The sequence below is a fragment of the Castanea sativa genome, chromosome 5 (genome assembly GCF_040712315.1).
Source record: "Castanea sativa cultivar Marrone di Chiusa Pesio chromosome 5, ASM4071231v1".
In the NCBI taxonomy this organism is placed as follows: domain Eukaryota; kingdom Viridiplantae; phylum Streptophyta; class Magnoliopsida; order Fagales; family Fagaceae; genus Castanea; species Castanea sativa.
In genome coordinates, this window is record NC_134017.1 from 57,666,395 (window position 1) to 57,677,567 (window position 11,173).

Here is an 11,173-nt window from a genome sequence, read left to right on the forward strand (position 1 = left end):
TCAAGCACTTGAAATTAATTTTTGGTGCACACTCTATTCCGACACAAATTTTGTCAGTTCAATCAAATATATAGCAAAGTTCAATAAAATATCATTTTCTCTAAAAAATATTATCTTTTAATGATAGTTATAAATAGAAATTTGATATTAATGATATCTATTAATAGAGATTTATTTAGATTATGTTTGTATATAAAATATAAAATATAAAATATAAAATATAATAATTATGATACTTATGAATGGACTCAGATCTTCAAGATTTCTTACCAAATAGATTTACTTAAATCTTAACAATTCGATTTAGGAAAATTATTAGGTACGCCCGGAGTACCATAAATGGTAATGGTGAGTCCCATCATGAATTTAATTAGTGGGACCCACCATTCATATGAAAGAAGAGAGTACACATTTATGGTACTCCGAAAGTACACAATAATTTTTGAATGATTTAATGACTCAGATTTTGTCATCTCAGCAATCCACTAACAATAATCTTAATTGTTTTGTTTGCAACATTATTTTATTATTTTAAGCATACTGTTAGTAAAATACTGACATGGCAAAATCTAGACTATTAAGCAGAATCTAAACCATTAAATCATTAAAGTGTGGTTAGGATTAAAAAAAATTTATTAATAGAGTACCCTAGGAAATCTAAAGGATCTAAATCCCTTATTAATAGGTTTCTGTTATGATTGTGCTTTTGTATGGAAGTCATATTTAATATTTATGATACTTATCAATAGGTAGAGTAATTCTTAAGTATTTTCAAAGCATAGAGAATAGGGTTCCCTTTGACATTTATGGTAGGGTCCAACATGAATGTGAGAGTAGGGAGCACTATTTTTTCGTACTTCGGGAGTACCTAAGAATTTTCCTAATAGGTATCTATGATTGTATTTTTATATGGAACTGCTAAATATATAATTATGATAGTTATTAATAGGTATTTATGAAATTATTAAAAAAAAAAACAAAATTTTTTTGTTGGAATAATAGGGATTTATTATGATTTTACTTTACATAGAACAATTTCTTTTAAGAGTCCAGATTTGGTAAGGATGGGGTACATCTAATAAGAGTTTGTCATGTCAGTTTTTTTATTTATTTAAAATTCAATATATCCTACCATATATAATACTATTTCAATAAACTCACAAAATCACAGTTGAGTTGGATTTTCAAATAGGTATTAGAATTGATTGTATGTGGTTATACCTATTCTTGAGTTCGAATTTGGTAAGGATGAGATGTAAAAATCATATTTTATACCATCAAATAAAAGATTGTTACATATGTTTTTTACTTAAAATTCAATACATTCTACCACACTTAATAACATCTTAATAAACTCCCAATTTGGTTGGATTTTCATACGGGTAGAATTGATTGGATGTGGCTGTACTTATTCTTTAATATATAATAAGATGATGTAGCATATTAGGATTGAAGGGTATAAAACTTGGATTTTACATCACATCCTTATAAAATATATTCTCTTTTTTAATATGTAATATGATTAGGGGCGTAGCTAGAAATTTTAGTTTGGGAGGGTGAATTACATATTCATATATACATACATTTACACAACTATATATATATATATATATATATATATATATATATATATATATATATCATCTTTATAAACTTTAATGAGTATACACAAATTGTCTACTTTGCCATCAATACGTACAACAATGTATTACCGTTATTTAATTGTAATTTTTTTTAAATATCTCATTTTTGGAGTAATATCACCCCTAACATTAAATATCCTCTCTTTTTTTTCATTCAACAATTTTAGTTTAAAACAAGCATTGGAAAAAATTTGGAAACTAAACAACAACAATAACAATAAAAGACTTAGTTCCAAATTGAATATATATATATATATATATATATATATATATATATATATATATATATATATATATATATATATATATATATATATATATATATATACATATACATACATACATGTGTGTGTGTGTGTGCGCGCGTGAGTGTGTGTCCAAGACAAAATTGCTTTTTAAGTATTGTCACTGCCTAAATTACATATTCTTAGTGTAGTTTTTTTTTTTCATTTAATATTTTGTGACTAAATTAAGTATTGACAAACAATTTGAAACTTAAGAAAAAAAACAAAAAGATTTAGTCCCAAATAAAATAAGATAACTAAAAAGTATACATACATTTAGGAAACCAACAATTAGGTGTTCAATTCTTTTTTGTAGGGGCCAGCTCTTATTTTTTGGAGGGGCCAACTATTAATTTTATGGTCTATATTTTAAAAAATTGCAAAATATACATACATTATGAAGTTTAAAAAAAAAAAAAAAACCTATATTGAACTATCTATATAATACTGATTATTAATGATATATATATATATGTGTGTGTGTGTTTAAAAAACAAATGATATATATATATTATGAATATTTACATATGTAAAAGTAAAATTATCTTTTATATCATTTGAAGTACATAATGTTTGACAAGATTTTACTTGAAGCCGATAGCAATATACAGTATGCGTACAATACGGTAAGTATACGGACATGGATGGAGCCATTCATGGACTAGGGGGGGCCATTGCCCCCCCCCCCCCCATTTGTTTTTTTTTTTAAAAAAATAATATAATTATATAACTATATATTTAGGTACTAATTTTAGTAATTTTTTTCAATAAAATTACATTTTGCCACCCTTATTGATCATTATAGGAAAAATGTTACAGTTACAAACATTTTTACAACATTTTTACAGACTATTAGGGTAGCAAATTCTTATTAGTTTGCATCTAGGTCCACCACTTACATCACTTTTTTACTTATTAATAACCACTACTCACAACAAAAATTTGTAAAAAAAATTTTTAGTCTAGTATTTTCCTCCTTTTAAAGTCCATAAAAAAGTTTATAGATCTAACATCCAAAAAGAAATATATATACAAGCCCAAAATATTAGCCCAACAACAAAAATTACCAATAGGCAGTAGCAAAGCAAAAAAAAGAAAAAAGAGACTAATCAACTAATTTTATCAAAAACAAACAATAATTTTGTCCTTACCAACAAAGACACACTCTACACACACATAAATAAAATAATAATTAAAAAAAAAAAACCTTTGCCGGCTAAGCAATAGAGCCAAAAGTTGAAGCTACTACATATAACTAACAATAAAACCGCCCCCCCCGCCCCCCCTAACAGCAAGTTCTGGCTCCATCCCTGTATACAGACAATTATAATCTAGCATCTTCTAAGATAAGTAGGTTTCAAAAATTTGGCAAAGTGTAATACGTTTATATTCTAATATTTACCAATAAATATATGGAAACATTGGCCATACAATGTTTTGGAGATAAATGCCATAATTCAACATATTACAGTCTTATATAAAATTCCAATAATTTAATTTGAAATAGACTACTTAATAAAAAAAATTCTTTCAATAATCATGAATAAATCAACAATAACACTAATTTTTGTAGAGAAAATAATAATTTAATTACTTATCAAATCATGTTCAAATTATTTCTATATTCAAAATAAATTATCTTTCCTAAATAAAAATAATATAGTAAACTTGTTCAATTGTGCTGTTTGCTTACTTTATTATTATTATTATTATAGAATACTAAGTATTTTAACACATACACACATGGGGAGAGGAGAGAATATCTTAAAAAAACTAACAGTGGTGTATATTTAAAAAGATCTGTCTACTTTAGTTAAGCCAGCTTACAATTTGCTTTGGAATATATTAATTCTGATTTTTATAAAAAAAGTTACTATTCATTCTCTTGATACCGTATTTTGTTTGGTTCGTTTTGCATGTCAAATCCTGTCTTTTTCCAAAATTTCAAAAATCACCGTTTTGGTAATGAGATTAAGGAAAAGCTTAAAACTATTGGAATTTATCACGATTGGGTGTTTAATTACCCTATTATGTTATTTTTAAGGTTAAAATGACAAAATTACCTTTTGACCATTTTAAATCAAGTTGACCAGCAATTAAACTAAGTCGGGAATTCACTTGAATGAATTTCACATTTTATAAGCACTGTTTAAAAGTTTGATCAAGTTTGACTGCGGCCAACCCAAATTTGACCCCATGTCATAGATAGTTTAATCAGGGTAATTTTTGGTCCATATCGTAGATAATTTAATTCTTTTCAATTTGACAGTTTGCATGCCCAGATCAACCTTAAACAAGTAAGATGTTGCAAAGAAAACAAAAAAAAAAAAGTGCTTGTCGATCTATTTTTGTGACGTGTCATTAAAGTTAAATGACACTTGATTTTATCAAATTATAATCAAACAATCTTAGATTGGCCTGAATGAGCAGTTGTTGGTAAGGTCTTGTAATGAATTTTAATTTGGTGAGCTTGATTTGCTAAATTTCCTTTTAAAAAATGAATTTATTAGAAAAACAAAAAAGTACTTTATTTGTGTATTAATATCAAACTAGTATGTAACCTTTTTTTTTTTTTTTTTTTTTTTTTGAGGAAACTAGTTTGTAACCTTGTGCATATGCAGGGGTGCAATTAAAAACAATTATAATTGCACAATTCAAATTATACATTTTTTTGAGTAGTTGTTCAAATTATACATGGCATTAGCTAGGGATGGACCCATGATTTCAAGTTAAAGGGGGCCGGAGTATAAGCAAAAAAAAAAAAAAAAAACTCCAAATAGCCATCCATATAGTATTAACAAATTATAAATATACAATATTATTATTTCTTAATACATCAAGATGCAATATCTACCAAAAAAACAAAAAAATATTAATAATAATAATGATGTCTTTTAATACTAGGTTGGCTAGGATTTTTATTTTTATTTTGAAGTTAGAGCATTCACAATAGTGATGCTAAAATATTTAGCCCTTAACATATCAAAATCTATTTTACCACTTCATTTTACAATATACCCAATGTCAAATGTTCTATTTTTTTACCACTTCATTTAATATAATGTAAACAACTCATTAAAATAATAAAGGAAGAGAGAATTTGAGTTTTTTAATTGAAGGAAGAAAGATAATTGTAATAAAATATTGTATTTTATTTTTAATAACTTCTACAATCATACATGGTTTTTTTTTTTGGATATTTGGTGGTAAAATAGCTTTTTTTTGCTAAAATACAATCATTGTTGTGAATACTTTTATCGCCTTTGTTAAATTTTTGGGTTGGATAGTTGCTAGTGTTGGAATTTTACTTAGGGAGTAATTCAGGAGAAACAAATTTAATACATCAAGAAGTTAACAATTAATATATAAGCATATAACATATATAAATTATAGGATGTGAGAAGTTTCTTACTAGATTACGTTGTTCAAGGACCACACAAGAAATAAGGATGCTCTTCCCAATTGGTCAAGATTAGAATGAAATGTATTTTCTCTTTCACACCCTCTTGCAAGTGTGGCCTTGATAATATTTATAATATTTAGAAAGAACATGACCAACCATAAAATCATTTCTATCGTAATAATGCTTCATGTAACAGATATGTTACATTTGTTAATAAACAACTTTATTAATTAGATTCATTAATAAAGAAGTTCATTAATGTGTCATTACTTTTGTAACTCCATACTAATGCATAAATTCATCTATTGTTCATATCCAAAATCACTATATAATGACAAGACTTTTAATAGGAGTTCATGTTACTAGTAATGACAAGATAGATTTATTAAAGCCAACACTCAATGTGCATGAATCTCATCATGGAAGGACTGCCGAGATTATTTTCACTAATCATCGAAAGACTAGCCCTTATTATCTTCCATAGTCTGAGCAATCTTAACTTGCACCTCCTTTCTATCATGGTCTAATAATGTATCTATCAAAATAGGCTACATCATGATGGATATAGTCAAGTCAAGGACTACAACGAATGCATTCATAATCTTAGTCTACTAAATCAAGTAGACCTACTTCAACATATCAATATCTTACATCATAAACATATTGCATAATTTCACAAGAGACTTTGAATATTTATTTGTTGATAATCAAGGCATCATATAATATTATGTTGGGCCACATTATTCTAACAGTCTCCCATTTGGCCTAACATAACCCCATTTCTAATACTTGTGTTTCAAATAAACTTGAGGACAAGCCTTTGGTAAAAGGGTCAGCCAAATTTTGCTTTGATGAAACTTTTTGAACAACCACTTTCTTCTAGTTGAGTACAATTCATGAGATACATAAGACTTCCTACAACAGATACATATGGGTATAACTTTGGGTCTAGTTTGTCTTGCTCATTTTTAGGACAATCTTTCTGGGAAAGTGACCTAAGAAAATTATAGGGAATCCTCTTGCTCAAACAGTCAACTATATGAAACTTTTCTAGTGACAAATTTAGGTTTTGGAAGTTGTTGAGGTCAAAACAAGAAAGATAAATATAATAAGTAAAAAAAAAAAATTGGGCTAGGTGGGCCCGGGACCCCTTGTCATAAAAATTAAAAATTTGATAGGATACATGGTGCAAAATTAAGAATTTAATTGAAATTTAATTGAATTTTCTCTCAGCTTTGGCTATATATATATTCATTGAAGAATACTAATGGAAATGCCTAAAATTCATTGTAACTCATCACTTTTTTTCTTTTCTTTCTTTTGTATAAATGTAGTAACATAAAGAATGCCACAAATTTTAACTATTTGAATGCTACACATAACAGTTTGTGCATTTGTATAGTCACTTTGGAATTTAGGGAAAGGTATTAGGGAGTTCATTTTGAATGTTTATAGTGACAAATTTAGGTTTCCGTGGCAGTTGTATGTGCAGTTGTGCACTCGGTGCTTGAAGCCGGCATTGTACGCAGCAAATAAACACTTTCTCTTTGCAGCAAATAAACATTTTATAGTGTACGTTGAGATTTTTTTTTTTTTTAATAAATTTTTTTTTTGAGAAGATTCTTTAATAATTCTTTATAGTATAATAATTCTTTTTAATAATTTGATAGTTAGGGTGGGGAGATTTGAATCATAAATATCTTTATTTGAAATATTAGAACGTGTTAGTTAAGTTACAAAAGACTCTTGGTCTTTAAGATTTTGATTACATTTGTTTGTATTGGTTTCCTTCGTGATACCAATTTTATGAATTTTGAAATCACAAATATCCTGTTTACATGAAGTGGTTTATATATATACTTGCCTCATAGCACATCTTTTGCGTGTGTGCGTAGGGGCTTTCCTTCCCCCCCCCCCCCCCCCCCCCCCGAAATTTTTTTTTTTGCCATGTCATAAACGTAAGAGATAAGGAGGTTAAGGTGAGAGGTGGTTTTGTTTGCTTTTTTCGAAATGGAGGTGTTTTATTAGGATGAAAAATGTTTTTTTTTTTTTTTTATAAAAGGATTAACATGTGTATTTTTTTTTTCCTTCAAACAAATATAAAGGATAAATATTAGTGATAGGGATGGAGCCTACCAAACATGCCCTTAGTTATTGAGTTGTGATTACTAAATTCTATTGTTTTCTTTTAATTATCTGTTTTCTCAATCTAATCTCTGTGTTGTAGGAGCTAACTGCTGAGGAGTTAGTTAAAAACCTCAAACTCGTGATTCTAAGCAAGGTGAGTGTTCTTTCCATGAATTCCTCATTTGATTAATATGATTCACATGCGTTCTTGATATAGTTTCTCTAGTTGTTATGTTTAATTTGTTTGTTGATTTTTACTCGTTTTATGTTTATTAATCTTACTATGAGTTGATTATAATCTGGTATTGTTGGTTATTGTGTCTTTATTTCATCCTTATATCATATTAACATGTTTATTTATTTGATGTTATCATTCACACGTGCTGTGTTTGATTATTATTGTATTTATATGATATATGTTAATCTAACCATGATATAGTTGATCATATTTATTGTTAGGGTTATTAAATATGGCCTACCATACATGTTCTTAGTTATTTTTCACATGTTTTTTGATTTTGTTTGACTTTGTTCAGGTTAATTATTTATGTTTATTTGTTTTTCATGTTTATTTTAGTATTTTTGCCATGTTTGGTTTAATTGATAGCCTTTCCTTATATGTGTGATTTAATTGTTATTTTTTTTTTTAACAATATCTGTTTTATTCTGTTCTAACATGTTTCCTTTTCTTTTTTTTATTTGTTTCCTTTAATGTTGTGATGCAATCTTTAACATGTTGTGTGTGTTTTTTGCTTGAGTGCATGACGTATGTTTAGGTTTTTAATTAACTCTTTAATTGAATATGTCCTAGCAACACTTAAATGGAGGTCATCCCACAAGTTGAGTGGTCTTGGGTGCTTAACAACTTCCCAAACCATACCCAAACTCCAAACTCATAATCTGGTACGTAGACCTATGCATGTAAGTAAGTGGCCCAAAAGGCCCAATTTGGTTCTTGGACCTAAACCAGGTGGTGATTCCCAAATCCTCCGCTTATGGTCCATTTGACTGAGGAGTACTTCCCAAAGGGGGACGAACCATGCACATGAGTTAGGTATGAGATTGTGTGCTCACAATAAGTGATAGACCCAGATGTAAACCAATAAAAATTTGCTACCTCAACTATTTGTAAAGATGTTATAAAAAAATTTGTGGTTATAACATTACTTTTAAAGGAATCAATATTATCGTTTAAAGGGGTAAAGTCTAATTATATAAAACAAGATTGCTAAAATTAGTAACTATGTAATCCCTCTGTCCTAATTTGTTTGTTCTTTATTCCATTTTGGGATGTTCCAAAATATTGTTATGTTTCTAAAAGTAAAAGTTATTAATTTACTAATGTTCCTATTATACCCCTACTTTATTTTCAAAACTATTTGAAAAGGAAACTAACAAATATTTAAATAATCAATCTAATTGGGGCACCTTTTTAGTTGCCTCATTAAGAATATCTCTTTAAAAAAAAAGCTAATAAATTTATTTAAGGGTAGTTTTGTAAACTTATACATTTTTATAAAGTAAATAAGATAATAAATAATGTTCTCTTAAAAAGTTTGACTTTTCAAACATGGCAAATAAATTGGGATAGAGGGAGCATATAATAATGTTTTTTTCAAAAAATTGGGAGGGGGGGGGGGGGGGAGGATTACCCCCAAGTCAAACTATGTCTCCGTCCCTAGTTAGAGATAGGAGGGTAAGAATAGGTTTTTTCTTCTATTGAGCTAAAGGTATTTTATTCGAATGAAAAAGGTTTCAAAATGCCTAAATTTCAAAGGTTTTTATTGAACTAAAGGTATTGTATTCAAATGAAAAAGGTTTAAAAAAACCTAAATTTCAAAGGTTTTTTTTTTTGGACTAGAGGTGTTTTATTCAAATGAAAAGGAAAAGAAAAAAACGTTGAACGTAATTTTTTTTTCTTTATTCAAAAAAATAAAAGGGATAAAGGTTAGAGATATGGAGGGTAAGAGGCGGTTTTTATTGGGTGTTTTATTTGGATGAAAAAGAAAAAAAGAAATCTAAATTTTAGGAGTTCTCTTTTTTAATTCAAATTATTGTATGTGTACACCTAGAAATGTGTGTTTTGAAATTGCTATTTAACATTGTTGACCCCATTTTTGATAGAAGTCACTGTTTGTTGATAATAGTATTTATGAGCAACATAAAAGTGTTGTCCAATAAAGGAAATTTTATGGAAATCCTGTACATTATCGACCCTATTCCTAAAATATTTGTAGGAGAAATCATTTGTTATTGGATGGGGTATTTTTAACGTTCAGGAAAGTCTAGATCAAAGCGGGAAATTTATTTATAGATAGTATAAATAAATACACGGTTTACCAATAAAAAAAAACTGGTCAATAACATGTACAACATACAACAAAGTTTAATATCATTTTCTTAAAAAAAAAATTCTTTCTTTTTTTTTTGTACAAAATAAAAAAAAAGAAATTTGAAATTTATGATAATTATTAATAGACATTTATTTAGAATTTTTTTTTTGTATATAGAATATTAAATATGAAATTAATAATTATGATACTTTTTTTTTATACAAGAAAAAATTCTACTCTAACATAATCTAAGTATATATGTGTGTAAAAGCTCCCTTCTGAAGACTTGAACCTTGGATCTTACCCCCCACACCCTACAAACACTTATACTTATAGAGTGACCATCGCACTAAGGGTACGTGTGCGGTGGTGTTATGATACTTATTAATAGGTATCTATTATGATTGTTTATATTTTATTTTATTTTATTTTAAATGGAAGTCATATTTAATAATTATGATACTTTTTTTTTATATACAAGATAGAAATTATACTCTAACCTAACTTAAATGTATATGTATTTGAAACTCCCCACTAAAGACTTAAACTCTGACATTTGCTCTCCTACACCCCACAAACACTAATACATATGGAGTTACCATCGTGTCAAGGGTGCGCTAGAAATATTACCGCCACACACCCTTGGTGTGATGGTCACTCCACAAGTATAAGTATTCATGGAGTGTAGGGGCAAGGGTTGAGGTTTAAGTTTCTAGGATGGAATTTTATACACATATATATTTAGATTAGGTTAGAGTAGAATTTATATTTTGTATAAAAAAATAGAAATATTAAATATATAATTGTGACAGTTATTAATAGGAATTTATTATACTTTTACTTTATATAGAACTATTTTTTAAAAAACCTATATTATTGCACTATTTATATAATTATGGTTATTATTAATAGATATTTATTACAAATATGGTTGTATATAAAGGTAAATCTATCTATTATACTCCTTTCATCTCAAATTGTTGTTCATGTATAAAAAAATTATGTTAAAAATATTTAGTATTCTCAAAAGAAAAAACAGTGGGTAAATCCCACAGTGGAAAATGAGTGTGAGTTAAAGAGGTTTAAAACTTATGTTGTATATTCAAGAGTTAGGCCATTTTGGATATACACCACTGTAAATTTCTTTAAAACATTTTCCCCTCTCTCTATGTGTGCGTGTTAAAAATATTTAGTATTCTCAAAAGAAAAAACAGTGGGTAAATCTCACAGTGGAAAATAAGTGTGAGTTAAAGAGGTTTAAAGCCTATGTTCTATATTTAAGAGTTAGACCCTTTTGGATATACGTCACTGTAAGTTTTTTTAAAACTTTCTCCCATCTCTCCGTGTGTGTGCGTTTAAAAAATATTTAGTATTCTCAAAAGA